Source organism: Armigeres subalbatus, chromosome 3, assembly GCF_024139115.2.
Source record: "Armigeres subalbatus isolate Guangzhou_Male chromosome 3, GZ_Asu_2, whole genome shotgun sequence".
NCBI classification, from domain to species: Eukaryota; Metazoa; Arthropoda; class Insecta; order Diptera; family Culicidae; genus Armigeres; species Armigeres subalbatus.
The window spans coordinates 167,906,362-167,919,805 of NC_085141.1; positions in this window are offsets into that span (position 1 = coordinate 167,906,362).

Sequence of the window (13,444 nt, forward strand, 5' to 3'; positions counted from 1 at the left end):
CTCGTCTTCTTTGTGGTTTGGCGTGCCGTATACCTAATGGATTGGAGGAGGTGCGAAATTAGAGTACCATTTTCCCATCTACGGGAACTTCCTGTCGAATGTAGGATGATGGTCCAGTCTTATTCTTGCAGGCATGTATGTAGATCGTACTGCGGTGCCAACTGGTTCCAGCAGGTGCCAAGAAGAATGTTCACATCATGCTCCTTATCATGGCTAAGTTTGACGTATCGTTGAAACGTTGCTCGAATCAAATTGCTTTCGAAATCAATTTTGGCCAATTAGTTTTCGGTTTGCTGCTACAAAATGCATTCCAGGTGGGCCCCTCTTCTGGTGGTGAGCGATTTTGAGGCTAACCACATGATGACTATGATGCATGGCGGAGCCCTCTTGAATTAATTGGAAAAGCGGCAGATACCAATTCAGTTGTAGAAGGATGTTATTTTTGGGTCCATACGTGTGCACGAATAAGCACGTGAAACCATTTTGGTATACTGTTTGGTGGCTTTGTTCTTTTTCAAAAAATATTTGATACGTAATTTCATCAAACACTCGCACGTATGAATGTAAATTCTGAAGGATCACTTTAGCCAAAATTGTTTAACAGGAAGCCCGGATTCACATATGTATTGTTATGTACTGAGTTCATATCACATTTTGTTGCTCTTTCCCTGGCTCCTGCTCGGGATACCAATCACTAACTGAGACGATTCAATTGAAACCCTTATCGGAAATGGTGTCTTTCTCGTGCATTATCCATTAGGGGAAGGGGGGGCAATACGCCCTAGCTAAGCAAACACTGCTCTATTGTCTTATTTGTAACGCTATTCATGGATATTTTTACATTATGCAACAGTTAAACAAGATAGCTAGTTGATGCCATTCAAAAATTGTCAAAAATCTCAATCATATTGATAATATTCACATTTCAAAAAGTGGTGATATTCTGTTGCCGGAAAACTCATAAGGCAAAACGCCTTTTAGCTGGCAGCTCTTAGGGAACAAAGCACCACGCGTCGGCGAATCAGCATTCTAGTATGGATAGTCCGTGGAGACGCAAGTACTTTGTAGGTTATTGCCACTAGGGCGTTTTGCCTCGCCATAAATGTTAGATGTTTCTTCAAAATGTGGAAATTTTCGGTTTTTCCGACCTTCCCATGCACTTTTTTGACACTTTCTTCGCCTATCCTACATAATTTTAGATCTAGTTTTGTTACGGACATCTTAATGACGGTAAATATGAGGGAAACCACAAAAGGCGTTTTGCATCGGGGGGGCGTTTTGGGGCCTCTTCCCCTATAGTATTTTAAACGCAACTTTTGAGTTCCTGGACCGCGTGCGACGCAGTAAAGCTGAAACACCGTTGTCGGGGGTGACAATGGGTCAAATGGGGGTGAGAATTGATCACTGTTTCAACCACTTTGAATAATTGTAGATTGGATAGTATGCATCTGAGGGCAAGAAGACTAAGATATAAGAGACATTTTTTCAAAATGCGAGTACTTTCAAATTTGGATTCCGTGAGGATTGTCCTTAAATCAATTTTGCTTTGTATTGTTCTCAAGACCATGGCTTGTCAATTTTAACCAATTTGTAATTTCGTACCCTGCGATTTTTTGTCTTTTCGACATTTTTTTTTTCTTTTTGGCCTTCTGTCCCTTTTGATCATTTGACCTTTTGTCCATCGACCTTTTGTCATAGATTCCTTCCTGAGTTAGACAGAAGAAGGACTAAGGATTGCTCTGCATATTTTAGGACTGTCGAAAATGCTTCAGCGTATCAATAGGGTAAGAGTATTGGCCATTTTTGACAAATACCGGTATTCGGTATTTGGTGGAGTTAATACCGGTAGAATACCGGTTTTTGTGAAAATTTCAGGTACTAAAAGAAAAACTTTTGATTTGGACTTTAGGATGAAAAACAAAATTTGTTGACAAACTTCAGATGTTAAAATCATTGCTTGTTGAGCTGGGCTAAGCGAAACTAAAGCTACTCATTTCCCAATCCGCATTGGATTTTGTTGGCAATGTTGCCAACTACTGAGAATGCCCTCTCTGGTTCAACCGAAGTTGGACGAATAGTTCCAAGACCGTCAAAAATCAGTGTCAAGTACTTAATAGCTTCAGATTCATAGTAGGAGAATTCCTTACGGATTGCATGCAAGGATCCTGGCGTCAACGTATTTGCCATCAGCAACGCAAGTGTTTTGCTCTGCTACAGTCTCTTCACAAGTTGTTCTTTAAACGATAAACCAGAAAAAATATCCATAGAGGCATCTTTTTCGTACCGATCATCAGGTATGGTCGTTGTCTCAGTTTCAACGGTCGCATAAGGAATGATTAGACGCTACATGATCCTGTCCGCTTGATGAATCAAAGTAGCTCTGGATGCCTCGATGAAAATGCCAAAATCTGATTTGGTAATTGATTCACGGCAGAAGTATTCAAAAAATCAAACAGATCGGCGTATTTGGATCGTCTCTCTTGGATTCGTTCCTTAAAAGCATCGAATAAGTGGCGGAAATTTATGTGGTTTGATTTGATAATTGTTCCAACATAAATTGGAGCGCCACGTCGGCTTCATATGGAGTGCAGAATCTGAGGAGTAGTTCGACAGCAGCTTGAACAGGTTCGAGGGCTTGAATTATTTCACCAACACCAACATCACTGAAGTTGAATTTGTATAAAAGCTTCTACTCATGGATCCCTTTGAGCATAGATAACATGCTATTCCAGCGTACCTTGGCATCAGCCACTTATTTAAATTCTTTTCCGAATTCTCACAGGTGATCTCCGGGAAAGAACTATTACGACTCGTACCTTTTTCATAATTTCATACATTTTAGGAAAATTCTCGCGATGTCAACAATGTTCATTGAAGAAAAAAGGTCATTCGCAATTTGACAGATGGCTAAGAGAATGAAGCTACAGGTATGAATAATGACGATGTTGATCGATTTTTGTTGTATCGTGAACGTCGTCATTAATGCTTACTTGGGCAAAGTTACTCATGCGCGTATTTAATTATTGTATTTCTTGCATGATGAATCTTTACTGTTTGTAGTGCTTGTAATCGAATACTTGTCCCATCTGCGGGGGGCATCAGGAACTATGTCCAAGGGCTTGACGATCCCTCCCCAGGCCATCTGCGAGTTGTGGCGCCTGCCTAGGATATGGTGGGGTTTGACAGTGGGCCCTGTTAAACCTCTATAAAAAGCTGCATGAATCCGCAAGTAGGCTCCGCGAAAGCGACCGTGTGGCGCTCAAAGCGCACAAGCCCAAGTCCTGGTGTTAGGTGGGACGCTAAACAGCCCTGACACGACGGCCCTCCGACGAGACAGGAGGTTTGCGCAGGCCCAATAAGCCGCCTTTAAAAACAACCATTACGAACGACATAGAAGATAATACGAATCGATACATTCGTCAACGACCTAGGCGACGAATTAAGGATCACGATTGGAAGCTTGGAACATGGAACTACGATGAATTACATCCCCGCAACTTCGATGTCGTAGCGCTGCAGGAAATCTGCTGGACAGGACAGAAAGTGTGGAAAAGCGGGCATCGAGCGGCTACCTTCTACCAAAGCTGTGGCACCACCAACGAGCTGGGAACCGGCTTCATAGTGCTGGGTAAGATGCGCCAACGCGTGATTGGGTGGCATCCAATCAACGCAAGGATGTGGAAGCTGAGGATAAAAGACCGTTTCTTCAACTATAGCATCATCAACGTGCACTGCCCACACGAAGGGAGATCCGACGACGGGAAAGAAGCGTTTTATGTGCAGCTGGAGTAGACATACGATAGATGCCCACTGCGGGACGTCAAAATCGTCATCGGTGACATGAACGCTCAGGTAGGAAGGGAGGAAATGTATAGACCGGTCATCGGACCGGATAGTCTGCATACCGTATCGAACGACAACGGCCAACGATGCATAAACTTTGCAGCCTCCCGCGGAATGGTAGTCCGAAGCACTTTCTTCCCCCGCAATCACCTAATCAAGTAACGGAAAACCAAATCGACCACGTTCTAATCGACGGTAAATTCTTCTCCAACATCACGAACGTACGCACTTACCGCAGTGCGAATATTGAATGCGACCACTACCTCGTTGCAGTATGTCTGCGCTCAAAACTCTCGACGGTGAGCAACACGCGTCGGAGTTGTCCGCCGCGGCTAAATATTGAACGGCTACAAGACGGCAGACTAGCCCAAGACTATGCGCAGCAGCTGGAAGTGGCACTCCCAACAGAAGAGCAGCTAGGCGCAGCATCTCTTGAAGATGGCTGGAGATATATTCGATCCGCCATTGGAAGCACCGCAACCGCTGCACTTGGCACGGTGGCTCCGGATCAGAGAAACGACTGGTATGACGGCAAATGTGAGCAGTTAGTTGAGGAGAAGAATGCAGTATGGGCGAGATTGCTGCAACAACGCACGAGGGCGAACGAGGCACGATACAAACGGGCGCGGAACAGACAAAACTCGATTTTTCGGAGGAAAAAGCGCCAGCAGGAAGATCGAGACCGTGAAGAGACGGAGGAACTGTACCGCGCTAATAACGCACGAAAGTTCTATGAGAAGTTGAACCGTTCACGTAAGGGCCACGTGCCACAGCCCGATATGTGTAGGGACATAAACGGGTACCTTCTTACAAACGAGCGTGAGGGGATCCAAAGGTGGCGGCAGCACTACGAAGAGCACCTGGGATTTATGGGTGAACGCTCTACCACAGACCAGGTGCTCGCCATACGTCAGGTATTGCAGAAATGCCGCGAATACAACGTGCCCACACATCATCTATTTATCGACTTCAAAGCCCCATATGATACAATCGATCGGGACCAGCTATGGCAGCTAATGCACGAAAACGGATTTCGGAAAACTGATACGGTTGATCAAGGCGACGATGGATCGGGTGATGTGCGTAGTTCGAGTTTCAGGGGCATTCTCGAGTCCCTTAGAAAAGCGTAGAGGGTTACGGCAAGGTCGTACCACACGAGTGGTACGATTTTCACGAAGTCCGTCCAGTTATTTGGTTTCGCCGACGACATTGATATCATGGCACGTAACTTTGAGAGGATGGAGGAAGCCTACATCAGACTGAAAAGCGAAGCTAAACGGATTGGACTAGTCATCAACATGTCGAAGACAAAGTACATGATAGGAAGAGGCTCAAGAGAAGTCAATGTAAGCCATCTACCACGAGTTTCTATAGGTGGTGACGAAATCGAGGTGGTTGAATTATTCGTGTACTTGGGCTCACTGGTGACTGCCGATAACGATACCAGCAGAGAAATTCGAAATTCCTCGGTGTCCACAAGTATGAGTACTACACTCATGACCACCCCGGCACGAAGCCGCTAAAGGCGTTGCTGCGAGGACTCCACGACATGAAGGAAGAGGAGCTAAAAGCTGAGCTCGAAATTGCGGATTGAAACCGGTGGCCGTGCACAAGATCGCTCGTCACGACAAGACGTGGAGATATCGCGACCAGCTTTACCTGGTCTACCTGGAGCACGGCTCCACCACGTGGAAGGACCTGAAGCTGGTCGGTGTTATAAATTACACCGTCGTTGACTGGTAGCGACGAACAGCCGCGGGCGCGGAACAGACAAAACTCGATTTTCCGGAGGAAAAAAGCGCCAGCAGGAATATCGAGACCGTGAAAAGACGGAGCAACTGTACCGCGCTAATAACACACGAAAGTTCTATGAGATGTTAAACCGTTCACGTAAACGCCACGTGCCACTGTCTGATATGTGTGTGGACATAAACGAGAAAATTCTTACGAACGAGCGTGAGGTGATCCAAAGGTGGTGGCAGCACTACGAAGGTCACCTGAATGGCGATGAGGCAGACGAAGATGGCGGTTTGGTAATAGACCTGGGAGAACGCGCGCAGGACATAATTTTACCGGCTGCGGATCTCCAGGAAATCCAGGAGGAGATTGGCCGGCAGAAGAACAACAAAGCCCCTGGAGTTGCCCAACTACCAGGAGAGCTATTTATGTAAATACGGTGCTGAGGCACTGGCTAGAGCACTGCACTGCGTCATTACCAAGATTTGGGAGGAGGAAGTTTTGCCGCAGGAATGGATGGAAGGTGTCGTGTGTCCCATCTACAAAAATGGCGATAAACTGGAGTGTAGCAGCTACCGCGCAATCACATTGCTGACCACCGCCTACAAGGTACTCTCCCAAATTTTATGCCGTCGACTAGCACCAATTGCAAGGGAGTTCGTGTGGCAGTACCAGGCGGGTTTTATGAGCGAACGCTCCACCACGGCCCAGGTGTTCGCCATTCGCCAAGTACTGCAGAAATGCCGCGAATACAACGTGCCCACACATCATCTATTCATCGACTTCAAAGCCGCATATGATACAACTGATCGGGACCAGCTATGGCAACTAATGCACGAGCACGGATTTCCGGATAAACTGACACGGTTGATCAAAGCGACGATGGATCGGCTGATGTGCGTAGTTCGAGTTTCAGGGGCATTCTCGAGTCCCTTCGAAACCCGCAGAGGGTTACGGCAAGGTGATGGTCTTTCGTGTCTGCTATTCAACATCGCTTTGGAAGGGGTAATTCAAAGAGCAGGAATTTACACGGGTGGTACAATTTTCACGAAGTCCGTCCAGCTATTTTGCTTCGCCGACGACATAGATATTATGGCACGTAACTTTGAGAGGATGGAGGAAGCCTACATAAGACTGAAGAGGGAAGCTAAGCGGATTGGACTAGTCATCAACACGACGAAAATGAGGTACATGATAGGAAGAGGTTCAAGAGAAGACAATGTGAGCCACCCACCGCGAGTTTGCATCGGTGGTGACGAAATTGAGGTGGTAGAAGAATTTGTGTACTTGGGGTCACTGGTGACTGCCGAAAATGATACCAGCAGAGAAATTCGGAGACGCATAGTGGATGGAAATCGTACGTACTTTGGACTCCGCAAGACGCTCCAATCGAATAGATTTCGCCGCCGTACCAAACTGACAATCTACAAAACGCTCATTAGACCGGTAGTCCTCTACGGACACGAGACCTGAACGATACTCGTGGAGGACCAACGCGCACTTGGAGTTTTCAAAAGGAAAGTGCTGCGTACCATCTATGGTGGGGTGCAGATGGCGGACGGTACGTGGAGGAGGCGAATGAACCACGAGTTGCATGAGCTGCTGGGAGAACCATCCATCGTTCACACCGCGAAAATCGGACGACTGCGGTGGGCCGGGCACGTAGCCAGAATGTCGGACAGTAGCCCGGTGAAAATGGTTCGTGACAACGATCCGACGGGCACAAGAAGACGAGGTGCGCAGCGGGCAAGGTGGATCGATCAGGTGGAAGATTACTTGCAGACCCTCCGTAGACTGCGTGGTTGGCGACGTGTAGCCATGGACCGAGCCGAATGGAGAATACCGCACAGGCCACTTCGGCCTTAGTCTGAATAAATAATAACAAATCAAAGGCATCGCTTATCATGGTGCGTATTTAACTATTTACAGTGGCAGTTCAGTTAATCAATCTGTTTTCAATTTAAATATTCAGTGTAAAAAATAGCTTTGATACTTTGATACTACGATTTGGGACGAAAGGCACAATACATGTGTCCGAAACGTCGAATGAAAACATAAAATCCCGTTTTTGAGCCAAAAAGACTGAAAGCCAATATCTCTATCGTCGCCATCTTAGTCGAATCAATTAAGAAATATTTTCAGTACTGTTTAAGGACAATCACGACAAAGTCCAAAAATGGCTGCCACAATGGTTGTCCTCACCATGCGTTTTCCCCGCACAAATGATAATTTATAGGCGATTACCGCATCTGAAACCCTTTTTTTGGTGTATGCTACAAATGAGCAAAGGTGAAAAGCTTTTCGCTGTTATCGGCAGATATTCTATGCAACAATATGGACATATTAAACTTGTAGCTCATAACATGACCTTACACGTACATGGATTATAAACTGATTATATATCAGAACCTGCTTAAGTGTCGGAAGCTCAAACTTGCACGTCAGTTTCCCAGAGCATCCCACCCATGAAATCCTTCGTGGGATCCTTTGGCATACAGAACAATCATCGACAGCAAAAATAGTTTTAGATTTGATGTCTCACTGACATTTTTCTGCAATAGATTTTAATACGTTAAGTGATAAAAACGATTAGAACGTTATCATCAATCTCAGTATTAAAAATCGGTGAATTTACAACATTAAAGCAAGTTTATCGAATTGATCACCAGCTTTGAACGAGTTATTAGTACATAACAATTTTCATTCACATTACGATAGCATTGTCGAACAAATCGTTGTCGGGTATATTTAACGAATATGTAAACGGTTCGTATATGGAATTTCAATTTCCACGGTGATCGCCAGCAAAGTTTTTTTTTAATATACAGAAACACTCTTTTTCTCCATTCACTGGCATTAAATACTGCGCTGCGAACAATGATTCATAGCCAACACCAATTTCCACCCCAGTCCGAAATGATCCGAAGTCTTCGGCGTACCTGCTTTACCCTTCTTTCTATACGGTCCCCTAATTTTTAGCCACATTACATTGTCAATGTCACTGCGTACATCGAAGCAACGAAACGCGGTTCCCCTCCTGAAGTTGAGTTGAACCGTTGCTGTGAGTAGATGTGTTTTCGTTTTGCTCCGCGTCGTTGTCGTCGTCGTCGTCGTCATCGTTTATTTGATTCTCCTATTAGCACGGATAGTGAACAGTAGGAAACAAAACATGGCCTCAACAAACCGACGGCGGCGATGGTGCACCCACTGCTTCAGTGTAATTAGCGACGAGCGCAATTCTCCACCGCTGAGCGGCGATCGGGTTCAGGCAGTCGGCGGAGTTCGCAGTCAATCCGGCTTTAATGATGTAATAAGTGTGTCAACATCACTGAATGATACAATAATGCCTCTCGGATGCAGCGGTAAGCAACGAAACGATGATGGAACGGATTTTGATGCCAAGTTCCAACTATTGGTGCGTGACATCAGACGGGACTTCGATTCTGTCGACGGTGTAATCAAAGTAATGGAGAAAAAAGTGAACAATTTAGAAATGCTTCTACAGTCAATGCGGAATGATGATCACTCACAAGTCATCATCACCGGCTCACCGAATGACTCGATGCGGCTGGAACAAGTATCTGGGAAATGTGATCAAATACTGAGAAGGTTGGATTATATTGAAAGCAAATTTGCTCCAATGATTGGATCTGGAAATGCGGTTCATGTGCCTAGGGATGGCTCATTGCAAGTGGCACAAGTATTAGACAGTGTGCATAAACTGTCCAAGCAAATAGCATTACAAAGTAGTGATATATCATCGATAAAGACGAGACTTACAAAAATATCATCGCACTCCCACGCGCATTCTGAACCATCAACAATAACAAGAAGGAAACTTGTGAACGCTAAAATACTGGAGCTGAATCCGAAGCATAGCATTTCGTCTTCGTCATCGTATAGATCACTCGATACTCCATCGAGAAGCACTATAAATAGCCTCGACATATCACCGGCACCTGAAAATCCAGAAACCTCAAATGCAAACCATTCCAAACAACAACAAGATGCCGCAAGCCACCTTCGAGCTCGACTGAAAGATACAAAGATAATGAACATGGTGCGAGCTTATCTTGCGTTCTTGCACAACCAACCGTCAACCGTGCTGTACGATGGCATGACCAATGTCAGTGTCAAAATGCTTTTAGGTTTGGAAGGTTTTCCAGTGAATGAACCTGAATTGAGGGACATGTACGTTAAAATTCACGAAGAAAGTGGCATTAGCAAAGAGAGCGTTCTGGCGGATTTGGAGACGTACAGAACATTCATTGCGACCGAACGAATTCAACGGATGCAGCGAGCACGAGAAACCACCGATAAATTCTATGGCAGAAATGGCTCTAAAACAAAAGATCCATGGTAACGAGACGATAGTACTGTGCAAATTCACACTTTTGTTTGCATTAACATTACTCAGATAAACGTTCCTTCAACCAGTGCCCTTAATTGGCACACTTAGTCATTAGAATAGTAGCTTTCATTACATCACGTACAACTCACAGATGATCAAAACTAAGTTTAAGATAGATTAAAATAAATTCACATATTTAATGTTTTTTGGATGCTTTTGAAAATGTCGTTGAAGTATCAGTTCATGGGAGTTGAGGGTAAGATATGCATTATTAGTATGTTTCAAAATGGAAATTGATTGAACGTTCCTGGAATATTTATTTTAGATTTTAAATTTGCTACAAACCACAGATACATATATTTTGTAACTTTAAGTGGAAATAAATGCAACATTCAACTTACTGTTATTTTTAATCGAAATTAATTCAATCCACAATTATTTATGCAATTCAACCAAATTAAATTGAATACCAGATGTTTATTTGTTTACTGGGGGTAACTGCTGGGGAGAGCGCTCTGTACAAGATCTGCTTTTAATCTTAGTATCCATCCTTTATACTCGGCCACATGTGAATCGGATTTTTTTACCTGTTTAACATATTGATATTTAAAGCCCAGTATCCACTTAAAAAGTAGAGAGGGTACGGAATTTTGTTCAATATTACCAAGCGGAAATTTGACAACTGATCTGCACGGAGCAAAATGCCACTTTCACTTACAGAATAATCGAGCGGATAATTTTTCCGCTTTTTCTTTATTAGTTTGCGTGGAAACATTACAAATGCCAATTTTGTTAAAGGAATTTTGTTATTTACTTTTCCGATTCAGCCTATAAACGGAATTTAACATGCGATTGAGATGGAAAAAGAATTTTCGTTGGAATGTTGCTGATTTTTGTAGATTCCATGGAGCGGAGTAAGGCAATTGGAAGCGATGTGATGCTCGACGATAATTTAAGTGCCGTAGCCTGAGGGTGGTTTTGGGAGTGCATTCTCCTCCCCCAATTTGTTAGAAGAAAATTATCCGGGGAAGACAAAATCTCAACACTGTATCACTTTCCACTTCTCTTTTCTCATTTCTTTCATTTCTTTTTCACTTTTCTCTTTCCACTTTTTACTTTTCACTTCTCACTCCTCACTTTTCACTCCTCACTTTTCACTCCTCACTGGTCATTCGACCTAATGATCATTCGGCCTAATGTCCCTTCGGCTTAATGGCCATTTGTCCTAATGACCCAGCATCGGTCGCACCTTCTTGGAAAAACATGTTTTCGAAACAATTCCAAGAATATTGATGCCAGGGTCTTTTCTAAATGAATTTGTGGCTACTTTAGGCCCCATAAGAACCTGTTCCAGGATGGCCGTTCCGATTTCCATCTCATCCTATGGTTTCAACTACATGGAAAACATGTTTTCGAAACAAGTCCAAGAATTTTTAAACCCATATTGCCAGGGTTTCTTCTAAATGAGTTTGTGGCGACTATAGGGCTCACGGGAACCTATTTGGGAACGATAATCGGTTGAAAACTGACGAAGTTATGGTCATAGCAAGAACGTGGGTACCCGGGAACCTTGTCGGTACGTTACCTACCTACCTTGTTGGCAACAGCGTCGATACACCTATGCCTGGCGTATTGTAAAGCTCCATAATCCAGCCATCATGTTCGTGGCCTTCAACGAAGTCATCGGCCCTTTTCTGGTTCTCTGTTAAATATTGTTTTCGCTATTCTTTCTTCCGACATTCGCCCTAAGTGACCAGCCCACTGAAGTCTGCCGTATTTTATACGATTCACAATATTTTCTTATTTGTATACTTGATACAGCTCATGATTCATGCGTCTGCGCCACACACCATTTTTTAGTTTACCTCCGAGTATTGTACGCAGCACTTTTCGCTCGAAAACCTCGAAAGCTCTCCGGTCGGCCTCTTTTAATTAACGTCCATGCCTAATGTCCATAAAGGGCCACTGGTAGAATCAGAGTTTTGTAAAGAGCAAATTTCGTTTCCGTCTGCATGCTGCGGGGCCTAAGCTGGTTACGTAATCCGTAAAAGGCCCTATTCGCAGCAGCAATACGCCTTTTCACTTCACGGGAAACGTCATTGTCACATGTCACAAGCGTTCGAAGATAAATAAATTCTTCAACAACTTCAAACACATCTCCATCAAGCATCACCTCTGCACCAACACCACTAGGTCTTCCCCTATCTCTACCTGCCACCATGTACTTTATCTTGGTAGAGTTAATGGTTAAATCCTCGCCGTCTCCCTAATCAGTGGGACAAAAGCCTCCACTACTGCTCTGCGATCGATTCCAATAAGGTCGCCCGCAAATCCCAGGAGCATATGCGATCGTGTGATGATAGTGCCGTTCCTCTGTACGCCAGATCTCCTAATGGCGCCTTCGAGGTCACAAGGTCACAAGGTAAGGTCACAAACGAGGTTGACACTTCGTCTGTAATACGAATACTTGATTTCGAGCCATCCAGAGTTGCACGTTTCAGTCTAATCAGTTTCGCCGGAAAACCATGTTCGGACATTATCTGCCTCATTTCTCTTCACTGAATCGAACGCTGCTTTGAAATCAATGAACAGATGGTGAGTCTGCAAGTTCTACTCCCGGAATTTATCAAGGATCATCCGCCGGCTGAACATTTGATCCGTCGTTGATAGGCCCTCACGAAAACCTGCCTTATATTCACCGACGAAGGACTCCTCAAACGGTATAAGTTTGTTAAACAGGATACGCGACAGGATGTTGTACGCCGAGTTCATAAGGGTGATCCCTCTGTATTTGGCACACTCTAGTCTGTGCCCTTTGTTATGGATTGGGCATATGAGGCCATTCATAACCAGCCGGCAGGCAGTTCTTCATCCTTCCATATTTTCTGGATGATGTGGTGGATTGATTGATGCAGCTGCTCACTTCCGTGTTTGAGAAGCTCTACCGGGATTTCGTCCTTCCCAGCAACTTTACTGTTTTTCAGCTCGTTTAGAGCCTTCTTAACCTCATCCAGCGTTGGTGGTTCCACAGCTTGATCGTCGCCAACTATGTCCATCCTGCCCCTTAATACACCTTCATTTTCGCCGTTCAACAAATCTTCGAAGCGCTCCTTCTACCTGGCTGCCACCATAGTCTTGTCTGTCAGCAAATTCCCCTCTCGGCCATTGCATATTGCGGTCGCTGGCGCAGTCTTATGCCGCGCGCCATTGACAGTTGCGTAAAACCTCCGCATATCGTTTCTATTCATGTTCTCCTGCGATTCAGCTATCACACTCTCTTCGTGTAGCCTTTTTTCTGCGGTGGATTCGTTTCTCTTCTGCCTTCTTGCTACCCTGTACCGCTCTTTGTTGCAACGGGTACGAGCCACTCGTTCGTCACTCGCTGGCACTACTCATCAAACCAACCATTTCGTTGGCGTCACGGTGCAGTGCCTTACACTCCTATCCGCTCGTACAGCTTCTTGTGGAACTGTTTAGCAACTCCTTCAACTGACAAGCGTAAGATATTGTAAC